This window comes from Bos taurus, chromosome 29 (genome assembly GCF_002263795.3).
Source record: "Bos taurus isolate L1 Dominette 01449 registration number 42190680 breed Hereford chromosome 29, ARS-UCD2.0, whole genome shotgun sequence".
Taxonomy (NCBI): Eukaryota; Metazoa; Chordata; class Mammalia; order Artiodactyla; family Bovidae; genus Bos; species Bos taurus.
Genome location: NC_037356.1, coordinates 25,054,785 through 25,072,314, shown reverse-complemented (window position 1 = coordinate 25,072,314; position 17,530 = coordinate 25,054,785). Strand labels below are relative to the sequence as shown.

The 17,530-nt window shown below is 44.4% G+C and overlaps 1 protein-coding gene across 7 annotated transcripts in view; it reads left to right on the top strand.

The window, feature by feature from the left end:
* Positions 1-17,530, top strand: part of NAV2 (neuron navigator 2) — a 423,973-nt gene that overhangs the window by 152,678 nt on the left and 253,765 nt on the right. The gene's annotated exons all lie outside the window — the stretch shown is intronic.

Below are 17,530 nucleotides of genomic sequence, written 5' to 3'. Positions count from 1 at the left end.
GACAGAGGACAAAGAAGGGACGTAACAGTCTCCACCTCCCAGTCCCTGTTCTGCTTGTTCTCAGTGGTAGATGCCGTAGAACCAGCTGGATTTAGCCGGGAGTTAGCGAGAAGGCAGCAGAGTATTTCTGGAGAAGGCCTGAGTTGACCTGTTGGTGGAACTCAAGAGCTAGAAAAAGGAGCTAGTGGCCCCCAGAGAAAGGCAGTCTCTTGAGATGCCCAGGGTGAGCCCTGGCGCCAGGTACCTCCAGCCGTGTCCTCCATGGAGCTTCCTGGGCTAGGGCAAGACTGTCTGCAATGAGATCAGGTTTCCAGCTCCAGTGACCTTGGGCCCTCCCAACAGCTGTCAGAAAGCCAGCCACATGCCTGGGGAGTGTCTGAGATCCTTGGGCAGCTGAGTTGCCTCGTCCCTGGGCCCTTGGTCCTATTTTTACATGGCCCTAAGGCCACACACGTTACAGAACCAAGAAGGAATAAAGAAAAGTCCACAGGTCCCCTAGAACTTAAAGTGGAGGGTTGGAGAGTCCAGGGCAAAGATGGGCAGGAAGCACCGACTGCTTCCTCTTCAAATGGCACAGCCAGTATCATTGTGTTATGGCCAGCAGTCTCTTTCAAAAATGATGGCCATCTCCACATCTGTCTCTTTCTTACCTCTTTGGTCACTTCTCTGTTCAAAACCATCGTTAGCTCCCCATGGAAATTTGCATCCTCTTGAGTACACATTGGAAGGACTGACATTGAAGCTGAAACTCTAATACTTTGGCCACCTGATGCAAAGAGCTGACTCATTTGAAAAGACCCTGATGCTGGGAAAGGTTGAGGGCAGGAGGAGAAGGGGATGACAGAGGATGAGATGGTTGGATGGCATCACCGACTCAATGGACATGAGTTTGGGTAAACTCCAGGAGTTGGTGATGGACAGGGAGGCCTGGCGTGCTGTAGTTCATGGGGTTGCAAATAGTCAGACACGACTGAGCGACTGAACTGAGTTCACAAAGAAGGGCCTTCACTATCTAGTTACTGGTATCTCCTGCCACTTGGCCACTCACACTGTATCCTTAGCCACACTGGACTTGGAGTGCCCCACGGAGGCCATGTACTCGCATGCCTCCCATTTTGATGCAAGATGTCCAGTCTGCCCAGGAGACCTGATGAGTGTCCCAAATGGGTGATGTAACCTTTAATATTCAGGTCAGCTGTTAAGTAATTGAGATAATTAGGTGTCTTTGCCCCTTGTGTCCGCAGATGTCCAGTGCCTGCGTGTGTCATAACTTGCTCTTTGTGGTTGTCGTTGAATTGTCTTCTTAAAGGAGATGCTGTGTCTTTCACCTGAGGATCTAAGCATCTATCACTTAAAATACTAGTATATAGTAGGTGTTTAATAAACGGATGGATGGATGGACAGACGGAAAGACCAAAAAAGGAGCTGGCCTGGATGTGTTCATGGGGTTAAAGGATTATAATACAGTGTTATTCTCATATCATTATCTACTATTGAGCAGTGATTTGAGTGTTCACTTGGAAGTTCTTCATTCGATTTAAGAAATGGATATTTAGCACTGTTCTAGAACTATCTTTCCTTCTCTTGATTCTTCTCTTCCTTCATTTATTCAGAAGATCCAAGGACCTTGTAGCTAATTTTTCACTGACTGCATTATTTTATGTTGCTCAAGGTAAGCGTTTTTAGGCCTCCTTACAACTACCAGAGTTGGTTAACAGATGATAATAAAAATGAAGGTAATCACTGTTCTTAGTGCTGTATAGATGTTAATCCACTTTATTCACATAACAACCCTATGGAGTGAAGAACATACCTTGTTCGCTGCACTGAAGGGTATGGAGAACTTAAGAGTCTGATGCCATCTGCTGTGCTGTGCCAGGGGCCACGTGTGAGTCATGTTAAAGAAACTTGTCCATTTCCCCTCGTTCTGTGCAGCCTAGGGTTTCTGCCTTCGGGTTCTGTCAGGGTTTTATATTATTATGATTTTATATTATTGTGTTGTTAGTCAGTCATGTCCTGTTCTTTGCAACCCGATGGACTGAAGCCTATCAGGCTCCTCTGTCCGTGGAATTCTCCAGGCAAGAATACTGGAGTGGGTTGCCATTTCCTCCTCCAGGGGATCTTCCTGACCCAGGGATAGCACCCGGGTCTCCTACGTTGGCAGGTGGATGCTTTACCATCTGAGCCACCAGGGAAGCCCATATATTAATAGCAAATACTTACACACGAAAGTGCAACAATGTTCTAGACATTTTATTTTCATTATAACTGATTTTTTTAATCTTCATAAAACTCTCTGAGAGCATATACCTTTATTATTTCCATTTCACAGATGAGGAAACTGAGGCAGAAAGAGGTTTAGTAACTTATCTTAGGTCACACAGCTAATAAATGACAAGCTGGGGTTTGAACCCTGGAAGCCTGACGTTATTCCCTTTAGTCTTATACTAGTCTACATATAAGGAAATGGATTGGAGAAGGAAAAAAAAACAAACATGTGGAGGTGCAAAAATTAGATTTGTGATGCTATCTCCTTGTATAAGGAAGGGCAGAGTTTTGGGATGAGGCATTCCATCAGAGAAGAAGATTTGGGATGAAGAAGAATAAGCCTGGACCCCGGAATCAGAAAGACCCGGGTCTCACATACTGGGCAGTTGTGCTGGGCAAGTTGCTGAAAATTTGAATCTTTTCCCTCATCTGTAAAAGGCAGATGATTATGGAAGCTCCCTCTAGGGTGGCCAGAGATAAGTGAGAGGTGGTATTGGAAGCACCTGGCATCATCCTGTTTCATGAAGAGAGCACATGAGACTGTCATTTCCTTCCCTGTTTACAAGTCCCATCTTTCCCAAGTATTGACTTGTGCATGAAAAAGGTCTTTCCTATTCAAAAAGTAGGTACTGGTGTGGTAGGCTGAACAATGGACCCCCAAAGATGTCTACATTCTAATCCTTGGAACCTGTGAATATGTTCTTTTAAATGATAAAGGGGGTTTTGCAGAGGTGATTAAATTAGGGATTTCAAGAGAGGAGGATTATCCTGGATTAAATGAGCAGGCCCAGTGTGATCACAGGGGTCCTCCCAAGACAGGAGGCAGGAAGGTGAGAGAGAAGATGTGACCATGGAACACAGAAGCAGGGTCAGAGGAGAGAGAGGAGGAGAGGAGGGAAAAATGAGAGGCAGGAGGAAGCGCAGAGGGAGAGAATGAATGAGAGAGAACGAGGTTGGAAGATGGAAGAACGGGCCATGAGCCAAGGAATGCAGGTGGCCTCCAAAAGCTAAAAAAAGACAAAGACGGGTTCTCCGCTAGAACCTCCAGCGTAAACGCGGCCCTGCTGACTCCTTGATTGCAGCCACTGAAACTGATTCTGGACTTCTGACCTTCCAGAATTTTAAGGTAATAAATATATGTTGTTTTAAGTTATGAAGTTTGAGGCCATTTGTTACAGCAGCAATAAGAAACTAATACACTATGGGATTGAAACGAAGTAACTTACTGTTTTAGGAAGCTATTTATAGCAGAGGCTCATTTTACCACTGTGAGCCTCTTGGTTCCTGAGTTGATTGGAAGTTGCTTCCCTCCATGGAACACTTCAGAATGGAGATGTGCACATCTGTACACTAACACAGGTCATTGCAGGAAGGTGTGGGAGGCGAAGGCCCACATTTAGTCTCCAGCACTGTGACCATGTGTGGGCCGCCTCAGATACCGAGCTGTCGTGGGAATGGCAAGTGCCATTTCATCTACTGTTTAGAGGTGGATACACAGTATTCCTGATGCTCCACAGCAAATGTACGTTTGTCTTGTAGTCAATATGACATTTAAGCACACTTTTTGAGAAACACAGTTTATAAGCTTAGGTAATCCCATCAAAGCTTTGTAGTACATATAGCGTGGGTTTTTTTTTTTTTTTTCTTCTTGTTTTTATCTTTTAGTTCAATGAAAAGTTCCATATTTGCAACTAGGTATATTGAAAGTGCTCAGGTGATGTCAGATGAGTGAGCTAAACAGTAAATTCTCCAGATCTCCGGGAGCTTTCCAGAGAGTGGGACGATGGTATCTGTCAAGTTTTAATATGTGAAATATACTATGAACTTTTAAATGCTATCAAGAAACTTGAGTCATCCTAGGCCCCCAAATTTTCAGATCCAGTCTTTTCTTTCTCAGTTTTTTAACTTTGTTATAAAGGTGGGTGGAAACGACGCCACGATTGGAGGTTCTGCAAAGCCTCTTGTGCCAGGCTGCTCCAGCTTTAGTGAACAGGGGGTCTCCTGGAGGGCTTGCAAAAGCAGTGCTGGAACCCACCCCTAGAGTGTCCCATGCAGTAGGTCTGGGAAGGAGCTCGATAATTTGCATTTGTAACAAGCCAAGCTCTTGGATGATGTAAAAAAGTTCTCTTTGGGGATATGACAGCAAACATGCATTTCAACATCTATCAGTTTGTAAAGTTCTTTAAAAATTTAAAAGTTAATCTATCTAAAGGTTAATTTTAACTAATTTTTTTAGGAACACTATGTAATTTTTTTTTTATTTTTTAAATGTTTTGATATTTTTTAACACCAAAAACATTTTGTACTGGGGTATAGCCAATTAACAGTGTTTGGATAGTTTCAGGTGAACAGCGAAGGAACTCAGCCGTACGTAGACATGTATTCATTCTCCCGCAGACTCCCCTCCCATCCAGGCTGCCGCATAACATTGAGCAGAGTTCCATGGGCTGTACAATAGGTCTTTGTTGGTTATCCACTCTAAGTATAGCAAACACTGTGTATTTTTGATTGAGATATAAATGACATGTAACGTCACATTTGTATCAGGTGTACAAACATAACGATTCAGCATTTGTGTATATTGTGAAATGATCACCACAGCAAGGTCTAACTAAATATTTTGGATGAACCAATCAGTTTACTTTTGGAAAGATGAGGATGCATTAGACATCCTTCTGTCTGAGAACAATGGTAAGTTCTAAATCGGTAGGATCTGAATTGTACACGCGGCTGTGGTCTTGGAGTTTGCAAGTGTCTTCTCTACTTTCCAGCTCACTTAACCTCTGTGACCCTTGGTTTCTTCCATTGAAAACCCAGGTGATAATCCTTTAGCACGTTGTCTTTAACTGCCTGGCATTAACTTCTTTGAGGGTGGGGTCCCTGTCCATCTGCCCATACCATGACCTGGCATCTGCTGGATGCTCAGGGAATATTAACTGAAGAAATTCCCATTACACCTACTTTGAAACTGAGGCATTTTAAGTGTCAACATGTGGTGCTCAATATGGTTAAAGAGCTTAGCAAATGTGAGAATGGGTGGGGAGAGGAGAGCTTCAGATCGTCCTGAGCTGAAAGAGAAATTGGATGGTGATTTATAACCGTGTGGACTGTGCTTTATATAAAAGTCATCCGGCTTCACGCTTGGATCCATCTCCCTGTGCATGTCTTCATGGGCTTCTTATGTTTCAGACTAGCCCCAAAGGGGTGTTTTTCCTGTATTCATCTTTGTTGTTTATTTTTCTATGAACCAGAACTTAGTGAGAAATTCTTGTTGGCCCTTTGGTAAGGCATAGTTAGCCTGTGGTGCCTGCATTAGGAACTGGTCAGTAGAGGACTGCCAGTGTGCTCACTTAAGCAAAGAGTAGAGAACAGTGGCCAGCAAGCTGAATTCAGGTTCCAGAAGCACTTTTATAAGAAAAACTAAATGGCTGCCAACAGTTAGATAAAAATCAATATACTTCACAAACAGTGATCTTCCAACTTTTTTTAGGGGGAAAAAAAGTTGTCAGTCCTGGATTGATCACAAACAGTGATCTTCCAACTTTTTTTAGGGGGAAAAAAAGTTGTCAGTCCTGGATTGATACTCCACTGACTAAATCTGGATGCCAGCTGCCTCCTTTAGGTATATGTAGAATGCAAGGAGATCAAACCAGTCAATCTCAAAGGAAATCAGTCCTGAATATTCATTGGAAGGATTGATGCTGAAGCTGGAGCTCCAATACTTTGGCCACTTGATTCGAAGAGCCAACTCATTAAAGAAGACCCTGATACTAGAAAAGATTGAAGGCAAAAGGAGAAGAGGGAGGCAAAGGATGAGATGGTTAGATAGCATCACTGACTCAGTGGACATGAGTTTGAGCAAACTCCGGGAGATAGTGAAGGACAGGGAAGCCTGGCATGCTACGATCTGTGGGGGTCACAGAGTCGGACACGACTGAGCACCTGAACAGCAGCACCAACAGGCCGCATTAGCCACACTCCCCACCGTTCCCTACTGTCTTACACCCAGGCTTTCTTACTTAGTTTTTGCCTACCTGTTTCCTGCACACATTTGAGGTCTTTTACCCGCAAACTGTTATGTTCTCATAAGTTCTAATTCCTGATCTTTCTTAGGAGATCTAAACTCTGGCATATGGCGGTTTTAAAAAATCCTTTTGGGGAGCATTTTGACATCAAAATAATGCTGTAATCTTTATATTGATTTAAATAATTCCTGCCCTAGAAGATTTCAAAACACTGTAAAAGAACATCAATATCGTCCACAAAACATGTCCAGAAGGATGTTGGAGAAGTCACGCCCTCCTCTGTGAAGTGCTCTTCATCTTTCTGATGTAAAGATTGGGCTTAGTTTGAATGGATTAATTATTTGCCTATCTTTCTCCAAGGAAATGAATGACGAAACTGGGTGATGATTCTTCTCCTCCGCAGCAATACTGAACTCCAGCTGTTTGGTTGTTAATGCCCATGTGTATAGGCTTCATAGCTTACAAAACATCGAGTAAGTGTTTGCATTCCAACCCTGCCATTTAATAACCGTGATTTTAGGAAGGCATTTAAACACTCTATGCCTACATGTCCCCATATGAAAAGTGATAATACCTATCATATCTAGTGGTGAAAATTAATTGAAATAGTAATGTATGGAGAAGAATCTAGTCCAGTGTTTCATGTTTTCTAAGAGTATAAATATTAGTTTCTTGGGAGGAGTCTATAAGGCTTTCAAGAAAGGGATAATTATCTCCATTTTACTAAAAGGAAAACTGAGGCTTGGGGAAATTAAGTACTTTTGCTCAGAGGGAGCCAAGAACCTCTGAGAAACACGTGGTGCCTCAGATTTCACCTCTGGTCCTGAGAACTCCTTGACTCGCATCTCCTCCTTTGAAATATCCTCTTAGTACCGATGCCGTCACAATGCCAATGATGACTCCGTGGCATGAGTTGGCTTTTCTTGCAGAGTAGATTGCCACGTTGGTGCGAATGTGGGAACAGTCATGTAGAGTTGAATAGGAGGGCAGAACCTGACCAGAGCTGCTGCTTTCTCACACTTTCCCCTGAAGGAACAGGAAGGCGAGAGGAGAGGGCCTGTGACCCGGGCTTCCCTTCACTATTATGAAGGATGACTAGTGCTCGTCTTTGGTGGGAAGTTTCGAGATGAAGCAACTTGGAATGAAAGTCTTACCCTGGCCCCAGTCTGCTGCTCTAAGGGGAGAGTGCAGAAGAAATTCTTAGAACCAGAGCAAAGGGCCTTTGAGGGGTGAGCTTATGGATGCTGTATTTTTTTCTGACTGTGTATATACAATCAAGATGTATCATCATCGGTCTTATGAAACTCCTTGGAGAGACACTTGCAGAGATTTGATTCTGAGTCTCAGAATTTATAGATTCTTTGTCAGTGGCTATAAAGTGATGAACTCTTATGATCACCTGGCAATATAATTTTAGCTTTTAGGGGGAATCATCTTCCTAATATGCTGATAACAGAGAGAACCATATGAAATAGCCAGTCTTTAACTATTTTCTACCTACAAAAATGGCAGTTTTATCTGGTCCAGTGAAATACTTGACAAGGATGGAAATAGTAACAGATTAGCATTATATGACAAGAATTGTCACCATTTCTTCACAGGTGCACTAGCAGTCTTTAGCCTTGGGAAACTTGGAGGATATCCTGTAATAGAAGCCTCCTTGTCTCATTTGCTCTCCTCTTTCAGTGACTTTGCCCACACCTCCAACACTCTGGCAGCAGCAGTAAACAAAGCTGAGTTATTTTAATTCTTGATTATATTCTTAATTACTTTTAATCTCATATACTTTTTGATTGGTTGACAAGTAGCTCTTTGCCTTGATCACAGATTTTGAAACTTGAAACTATTGACCAGATCTCGTTTCTTGGTGTACTACTTGCAAAATCTCCCAAATTCTTTATTAATGTTCACTAGGAAGCCATAACAGCTTGTGAATAAAAAAATGGATTTAAGTGTGATGTATGTGAAAGGTCCTAATATTATGCTTGGCATGTGATAATGGTATTATGCCTAGCAGCATCTGAAATTGGAGTGGGCACAATGGTGATTTTTTTTTTTTTTTGGCCACATCTCACGGCTGGTAGAATCTTATTCCCCAACCAGGGATTGAACCCAGACCCTCACAGTGAAAGCACAGAGTCCTAACCACTGAATTGCAAGGAAATCCCCAAATACGCCATTTCTCTTTTTTTCCCTAATGGCGATTTTTTAGTTACATCTTCTGCAGAAATTAACACAACAGGTGATATGTATTAAAACAAGGAGAGGCTAACAGAGCAGTTGGCTTCCCTTCCTTCCAGCCTTCAGCACAGTGAGAGTGCAAAGTCTTGCAGGATTCTGAGTTGAGTATTAAAACATTTAAATGTATCTGGTTGGCTTTGCTTCCCTGGTTATCTGTGCTACCAGGATACATCTTGCACTCGGTTATTAATATGTCATGCTATCCTCGGAACTGTGGGGCAGGAATCCATGGATCAGCTTTGTTGTCTGTCTGGCTCTTTTGCAACCCCATGGACTGTCGCCCGTCAGTCTCCTCTATCCGTGGGATTTTTCTGGGCAACATTACTGGAGTGGGTTGCTATTTTCTCCTCCAGGGGATCTTCCTGACCTAGGGATAGAACCTGTGTCTCTGCATCTCCTGCATTGTCCACCTCTTTACCACTGAGCAAGCCCAGTCCATGGGTCGGATACTCATGAACAACCCACAGGGAGCATAAACAATGGACATTGGCAAGTCGGCTGAGCCACAAAACTGAGTTTTTCAGGTTAGTGTGAGGGAACTGGTCCCCAGGCTGGCCTTCATCTACAAACTAATTATCCCATTACTCTGTTCTTTTGTATGTGTTGGCTTTGTGGGTGATAGTGGTATCTCCACAACTGAGGATTTACTGCACTCTTCGGGTATATCAAGGATCTACTCTTTGGCTTTGTTTTGCATTTATGATCTGCTGCCTCTTGAAGACTTTGTGGTGTCTTATGAGTTTAAGCATGGGAATATGACAAAAACTGGAGAAGGCAGTGGCAACCCACTCCAGTATTCTTGCCTGGAAAATTCCATGGACAGAGGAGCCTACGAGATAGTTATTAATATCAGCATTCCTGTGCTACAGATGATGACTTTGAGACTTGATGCAGTTAACAGTTTTCTTAGGTTTTTAAGAGTAGTTTCTCAGGGAACTCAAATCTAGTGTAGAGTTCAAAATCTGTATCAATAGATCCGGACAGGATTAGGGGACAATTATTAGTCCACGGGTCGGATACTCATGAACAACCCACAAGGAGCATAAACAATGGACACTGGCAAGTTGGCTGAGCCACAAAACTGAGTTTTTCAGGTTAGTGTGAGGGAACTGGTCCCCAGGCTGGCCTTCATCTACAAACTAATTATCCCATTACTCTGTTAATTAGGGGACACCTAATAATTGTGATAGAATGCAAGTACCTCCAGGAGAGCGGACTGGTGAGAGGATACTAGCAGGCCCCTCTGTCTTGGCGTGAGGTGGTTTATCAGCATCTTTGTTAAGAGACAGTTACATGTCAGGTGATAGAGAGGAAATCCCAGGAGGAGGAATAGAAGGCAGACCAGATAAGCTTGTCTAATTCTCTCTGTTTTGCCAGAGGCCAACTCCAGACACGGCACTGGGCATGTATGTCCTGAGCACTATTGCCAAGGGACAGTCATATCAGAAGTGACAACACGCTAACAGAAACTGCCAGTTATTGGGCACCTACTGAGTACCACGTACACGTTTCCTCTCATATAATCACCGCCACCACCCTGTATGATCCGTGTAATGCCCATTTTACAGATCAGGTCATTGAGGTTAAACTGCTGATGATCGTAATTCAGTAAATGGCAGAATCAGGATTTGAATCCAGATTTGTCTGACCCCAAAGCTTGTGATACCATTCTAATGGCAGAAAGTAAAGAGGAATTAAAGAGCCTCTTGATGAAGGTGAAAGAGGGGAGTGGAAAAGCTGGCTCAAAACTCAACATGCAGTAAACTAAGATCATGGCATCCAGTCCCATCTCTTCATGGGAAATAGGGGGGAAAAGTGTAAGCAGTGGCATATTTTATTTTCTTGGGCTCCAAAATCACTGCAGGTGGTAACTGGAGCCATGTAATTAAAAGATGCTTGCTTCCTTGGAAGAAAAGCTTATGACAAATCTAGATAACATATTAAAAAGCAGAGACATCACTTTGCTGACAAGATCCCTATTGTCAAAGCTGTGGTTTTTCCAATGATCATGCATGGATATAAGAGTTGGTCCATAAAGAAGGCTGAGCACTGAAGAACTGATGCTTTTGAATTGTGGAGCTGGAGAAGACTCTTGAGAGTCCGTTGGACAACATGGAGATCAAACCAGTCAATCCTAAAGGAAATTAACCCTGAATATTCATTGGAAGGACTGATGCTAAAGCTGAAGCTCCAATACTTTGGCCACCTAATGTGAAGAGCTGACTCATTGGGAAAAACCCTGATGCTGGGAAAGACTGAGGGCAGGAGGAGAAGGGGACAACAGGATGAGATGTTTGGATGGCATCACTGACTCAATGGGCATGAGTTTGAGCTAACTCTGGGAGTTGGTGATGGACAGGGAAGCCTGGTGTGCTGCTGTCCATGAGTCGGATGTGACTTAGCGACTGAACAACAACAACAAAGCCTGTGTTTTATCCTGTAAATATCACCCCTTAAGCCCTCATCACTCTCCTTTTAGCATCTGTGTCAGCTCTTGACGAGACCTCCACTTGGACTAATCAATCCCTTTTGGGAGTGCTAGGAGTTAGGGATCGTTACTCTGGCATTGTAGCAGAAGAAATGACGTGCAGAATGATTTCCTGAAGAAACACGCACAGAGGCATCCTCTGGGCCTCTCCCATGATACTAACCCCGCAGGGCGTTTCGCCCTCAGGAGGACCGCTGAGTCTGGAAGCAGACACATTGCGGAGCTCAACTCTAAGCATCTGATCTGGGGCCTCCAGAACGAGGGCTGATTTGGAGAACTTAGCCATGGCTCCCCTTCCAGGTCTCTCTCTTTGTTTCAAGGGGAAAATCGAGAAGTCAGAAAATAATTGGGCAATGAAACCATCCTAGGCAGTTGGAAGCAAAGTGGAAAAAGATAGCTACTGGAGGAATTCGAGATTCTTGTTTTCAATTTTCTTCTCTAGAGAGTTTTTTTTCCGTATCCATATGGACTTACCCGTTTGCTGTAATAGCAGAGAGGCTCCTATAAAATCTTGTTAAAAAGGAATTCTTGACAACATCTTAGAAAGCCCAAGTTATAAATATCTTAAAAGATAAGGAGGATACCATTGCCAAATTAAAGGAAGCAACTGGGCAAGGCGTTAAAGCAGCAGAGAAACAGTCTGACAGAAACACTCAAGCCCCATCCAGCCCCTGAGTCCCTCATTCTGAAGCTTTCTCTTTCAAAGCCACCAAGAGAGCTAGAGATGAATTTCTGAAAGCTTTGAAGCTTGAATGGCCAGAGCTGGGATAGCAGGTATGGAGTGCTGTGGCCAAAGATGTCCTTATGTGTCTGCCTAGCATGTAGCAGCATGTGGGGCTTGCAAGGGAGATACTCCTGAATGTTTCCCCACCTGGGAGAATTGGAAGCACGGGCTACCTCCCTTCTTTCTGGGGCTCCCTTCTAAAATTAGAACTACCTTGTCTGGGCCCTGCTGCTGTGTCCTGCAGTGGTGTGCACCCCCAGGACTACACTGTGGCCCGTGACCATGTGACCATTTGAGGTGGTTGAACACTGACATAGGTGGAGAAAAATCTGAAACTGGGCAATCACGCATCAGGTCGTGGTCCCCAGAAATGCAGAGCAAAAAGACAACACTGGTGAGACAGGCATTCAGGAGGACAGTTCCCCAGAGTACTTTTGGGTCTGGTTTCATGGTTGGATTTCTTTTATTTTTTTCCTTCTATTTTTGTTTTTGGAAACTGGCAATGGGAAGGAGTGTCAGGAGAGCATGGAGGCCTGGTAGATAGGAAACAGACCTTCCCAGTAAATGTGACCACAGGCGCAGCCCTGCCCTTCCCACCCCTCCCCATCTCAGTGCCCAGTCCGGGTGTCACTGAAGCCCCACCTTAAAGGCACTGCTTGATCCATCCCTGACATAGCATAGCTCATCCATCCTGAAGCTTTCAGACCAGCCTGGAAGGGCTTGACCTGGCTGCTATTGCCATGGTAACGGAGTGCCAAGGCTTCCCTAAGAACAAGAAGGACCCTTGCCTTCTCTCCATTTCTGCTTCCGTTCCTGAATGTGGCCCAGTGCTCTGCTTTGGCTCTGGGTCCTCGCTCTCTGCTCTTCTCCATTGCTCCCTGGCCTCTAGCCATTTTGACTCTCTTTTGGTTCCCAAAATGTGCGAGGCCGCATCCTGCATGAAACCTGTGATGTGGGTGTTCTTCTCTTCCCCACTCTCAGTCCTTGGCTCACTCTTACGTCTCAGCTCAAATTTCCCTTCAACAAACATATCTTGAGTGTGTACAATGCACCCTATGCTCTTCTGGGTGCTTGGGGTTACATCAGTGAAGAGAACAGACAAAGGCCTTATTTCTGTGGACCAACTTTCTATCTCTTCCTTGAATTCTCACCTGACCCCCCATCCTTCCAGGCTTGATCAAGTCCTTTAGTACATGACAGATGCTATCAGTGATCTGTTTATTTAATGCCAGCTCCCCTACCTTAGACTGTAGACTCTACAAGGTCAGGAATTATGTCTCTTTAATTCACCACTGTATACCCAGTACCAACACACTGCCTAACACCCTGAAGGTGCTCAGTAGATATGGGTGAAGAAATGGATAAATAGATGGATGAATGATAATTGTTTTTGTTGACAAGTAGCAGTATCAGGTGTGAGGATCACACATACTTCTGGAAGAAAGTTGTTTGTGCTAAGAGGCTCAAGAAGAAGCCATACAGTGCTTTTCAAGTCCTTAGAACTTACAGGTTCTTGCTCAGCCTTGTCTGAGGTCCAGATGTCCCACTCCCGAAGCTCTTGAGATTTCATGTTTGTTTGTTTTTAATGACTATGACCAAGCCTGACTCGAAAGCAGCATCTGTTTGCCTCTCTTGTCAATTTCATCTTCTCAAGATGGAGACCTCCAAGGGGCTTGGTGAGAAACTAATCAAAACTAGCACCCCATTTACTCGGTCTGCTTGGAAGCCTACCTTCCCCTGGGCTGTGGTAGAGATGGTCTTCATCTGGATTAATCAGTTTCATGCACTTTGCAGTCAGCTATGCTGGTATTCCGAGTGAAATGCTACCATGACAACTGCCACAACAGATGGTATTTGATCAGTCTCTAAGCTACAGAGGAGATATACAGCAGTGCTTCTGAGGTTTGCATACTTTACGTTATCACGAGACCCAGTCCGGCCTGAACCAGGACTGAAGTGTAAAGTTTTCCATTTGCCTGCCAGCCCCCTCCCTTCTCTTTCCAGTTGTTTGCCATTTGTTTTGATTTTCCTTGCTCCCTGCCTGGCCTGGATGTAGATGTATTTCTGGATGTGGGAGAGCTAGGCTGCAGCATACTTGGTGCATGGAAGTTGCCCTGCAGGTCTAATGTTTAGAGACTGTTGAGAAGCTATTCAGCTATGGGTTGGAGATCCTGGCTGAGAGTGAGGGGAAAGGCTTAAAATTGCCAGCCTTTCTCTCTCGGATGTTCTTGGACCACACAGGGTGGAGGCCACGTATGGCCCCAAAGCAAGGGAAACCCTGGGAGTGCATCTTGGTCTCAGTTTGTCCCCTTACTCTGCCCTCTCTTTCATCCAGCTCCTTTCTCCTCCCAGGGTCTCTGGTGTAGTGGTCCCATTTCTCAGCTTCCCGTCTCCACTCCAGCTAGCATTACAAACTCCAGGAGCTTGATCTCAGAGCTCTTGGACCCATTTCTATGGCAACAGCTACAGCAGCCTTCTCACCCAGTGCCCCTCCTCACCCCCTCCACAACACTGGAATGTCAGACTTTGCACAGATTTTTTTTTCAGCTAATTTTGGAAAGCAGTTTATATTGGCTGCTACGTGTTAATGAACAACTTCGGTTCTATTTACATACTTTGCTGGTGAAGAGTCTTTTCCCTCGCTCTGCCTCTCAACTTTAACAGGATCCGCATCCTGCATTAGATGTCTGGATCCCATATGAACCACGAGCCTCTTTAAAGATGGGCACCTCATTGTGCTCTGATGGGAACCCCAGGGGCTGCCACTGGCCAGTCCCCTCCAGGGATGATGTGGTGGGAGTGTGCAGTCTCAGTCATAAAGGAGGCTGGATTGTGTACCTGAACAGTGTTTATAAGAAAACCTTAAGGTGATTTTGAATCACAAGAGACCCTGGATCAAAGAAACAGTCTCCCCTTCTGATCTCATTCCAAGTGAAGCGGGAGGTTGGAATCCACATCTGACCTTGCTCCCCAGCCCCGTGCCCTTCCTGGGGTACAGATGAAAAGAGCGTGGGTCTCTGCTGCCTTGTCAGGCATGAGTTTTAACCTTAATGGAACATTATTAAAGAATGGATTTGAAACTTGAGGAATGTGTTTTGAACTCCTCCTGTGAGCAGAGAATTCATGGTAGAAGGGGAGAAAAAATTCAGGGCGCTTGACGGGCTTATGAATCGTCTTTTAAATGATGAACCAAGTTCTTATTTTTAGGTTTTATGTTTTCTGGGAGTGCAGCTCAGCCATCTGGATAGTGTTCCCGTTTCATCTCCTCTTTAGGAGAAAGCATTCCTGGTGCCCTGGGGCCTCCTCTCTTCACCTAATGGAGGGAGATCCTAATGTTTCCCTTGTTTATTAGATGCTCTGGTTCTCCTGGAAACAGAGGGGAGTCGGGGTGTGTGTGGACCCTAAAGAGGACAATTGTGTAAATGTGGACTCCTGGACTGGGAGGAGAGCTCTGCACCAACACCAGCAAAAGAATGGAGCGTAGTACCTGGCACAAAGCAGACATCGCATAATTACCTTGATTGAATGAGTGATTAAAAGAATCATCTCAGATTTCTCACTCTTGGGACTGCTGACATGTGGGGTTAGATAATTCTTTATTGGGAGGGATCTGTGTTAGTAGCATCTGTACCCTCTGATGTCAGTACACTAGATGTCAGTTCCCTTCAGGGTTATGACAACCCCGAATGTGACCAGATGTGGCCAGATGCCCCCTGGGCGGGGAGGGTTGCACAAAATCCTCCTTTCCTAGTCTCCTTTACTCAGCGAAAAACTACTGATCTAAATTATGAAATTCGTTGACAGAGTGATAGGACTGTTAAAAAAAAAAAAATCAATGAGAGATGAAGTGTTCTAGGTAACCCATGTATTCCTCCCCTTAACAGAATTTAACATTTAAAAAGAAAACCCGTGGATCAATTGAAGTGTACCAAGGCTAGCCTTGCAAGAAGAAATTACCACGGACTTTAAATGATGACACATGCATCAAATGCTCCATAAATATGCTCCTTGGAAGGGAAGTTCTGTAGAATTGCCATGTTGTAGAAGAGCAGACGGAGAAGGCAATGGCACCCCACTCCAGTACTCTTGCCTGGAAAATCCATGGACAAAGGAGACTGGTAGGCTGCAGTCCATGGGGTCGCTAAGAGCCGGGAACGACTGAGCGACTTCACTTTCACTTTTCACTTTCATGCATTGGAGAAGGAAATGTCAACCCACTCCAGTGTTCTTGCCTGGAGAATCCCAGGGACGGGGGAGCCTGGTGGGCTGCCATCTCTGGGGTCGCACAGAGTCGGACACGACTGAAGCGACTTAGCAGCAGCAGCAGCAGCAGCAGCAGTAGAGCAGAGCTTTCCCTGACTATCTTGGTAGGTGTCCTTTTTTTGTGTTCAGTATCACATTGCCACAGTATTGGTGAAAAAAACTTAAACCTACCATCTCAGTCCACCCACGTGACACTTCCCAGGATAAATAACAAATACACTATTTTTGATTTTGCATTATTAAGTTCGGGGCAGTCAGCCTTTTCTGCTTCTCATTTTCCATGGGGACATGATTGCCAAAACCTCCTTTCTGAGCTGTGCACCACAAAATATTAAAAGAAGTAGGTCTGGGTCCTGTGTAGCGCAGGGAACTGTATTCAGTGTTCCTGTGATAAACTATAAGGAAAAGAATATGGAAAAGAATGTATATATAACTAAATCATTTTGCCGTACAGATTAATACAACTTTGTAAATCGACTATACCTCAATAAAATTAATTTAAAATAAAAAAATAAACATACACACACACACCCCAAAAAAGTGGATAGGATTATAGGAAGAGACAAGTGGTAGCAGGAGGATTTTATCATTTTACCATGATTTCAATATTAGTGCTTTTGTATGGAGGCAAAAATCCTTTTGACTGGTTTTGGCCCATTACCACTGTGTACAATAGCATGAATTCTCAACAGCAGGGTTTCATAATAGAGTGCAGTCACACTTAGAGGATTTTTATTGCACTTCTACACAGAAGCTGGCTGCTCTAAAACACCTTTGCACAGGATCCTCCCAGCCATTCTCTTCCTTCTTCGACCACCCCCTTCCCCCCCCACTTGCCTCCAAGATGGAAGCACCTGAATTGTCACTGTCGGTCACCCTGCTCTGGAAAGAAGAAAGGAGCTCTTAAAGCCATCTCATTTTTCCTCCCGCTTTGTAAGATACGACTTTCTGCCATGGTGGCAGGCAAAACCCATAGCATCAGCATTTATTTTATCTGTGGGAAATTGCATTGTACCCCTTTTCCTAGAGATGAAAGAATGCCTCCCAGATGAAGACCCGGGAAGCTGGGAAAGAGATGGGAACCTGAGCTTTAAAAAAAAAAAATGCGAGGATGGAGCAGATTCTTTTTCAGTGGATGCAGTTTTATTCAGGTGTCCCCAAGCTTAACTTAACATGTTTAGAAGCTGTGAAGACTGAGAGCAGAGAATGCCAGACATCAGGGGAGGGTGGACATGAACTTTAAGAAGCCTGTCTTGGAGCCAGACTGTACCAAATGAGAGCTCGTAAAATGGAGACACTTTACTCTGTGGCTACGAAGGAGCCATCAGGATGTTGCTTGGGGAAGGAGAGAATGGTCACAAGCACACTGTGATAGTCATTTATGGGTCCAGAACAAACCCCTTGGGTCAGATACTGGTTTGAGCTCATAAGTATGTGGCTGGAGCCTGGGAAGTCGGGCAGAGGCTGGGGGGTTGTAGAGGTAAGGAAGACGTGAAATGCAAACTCTGTGAAATCCAAAGT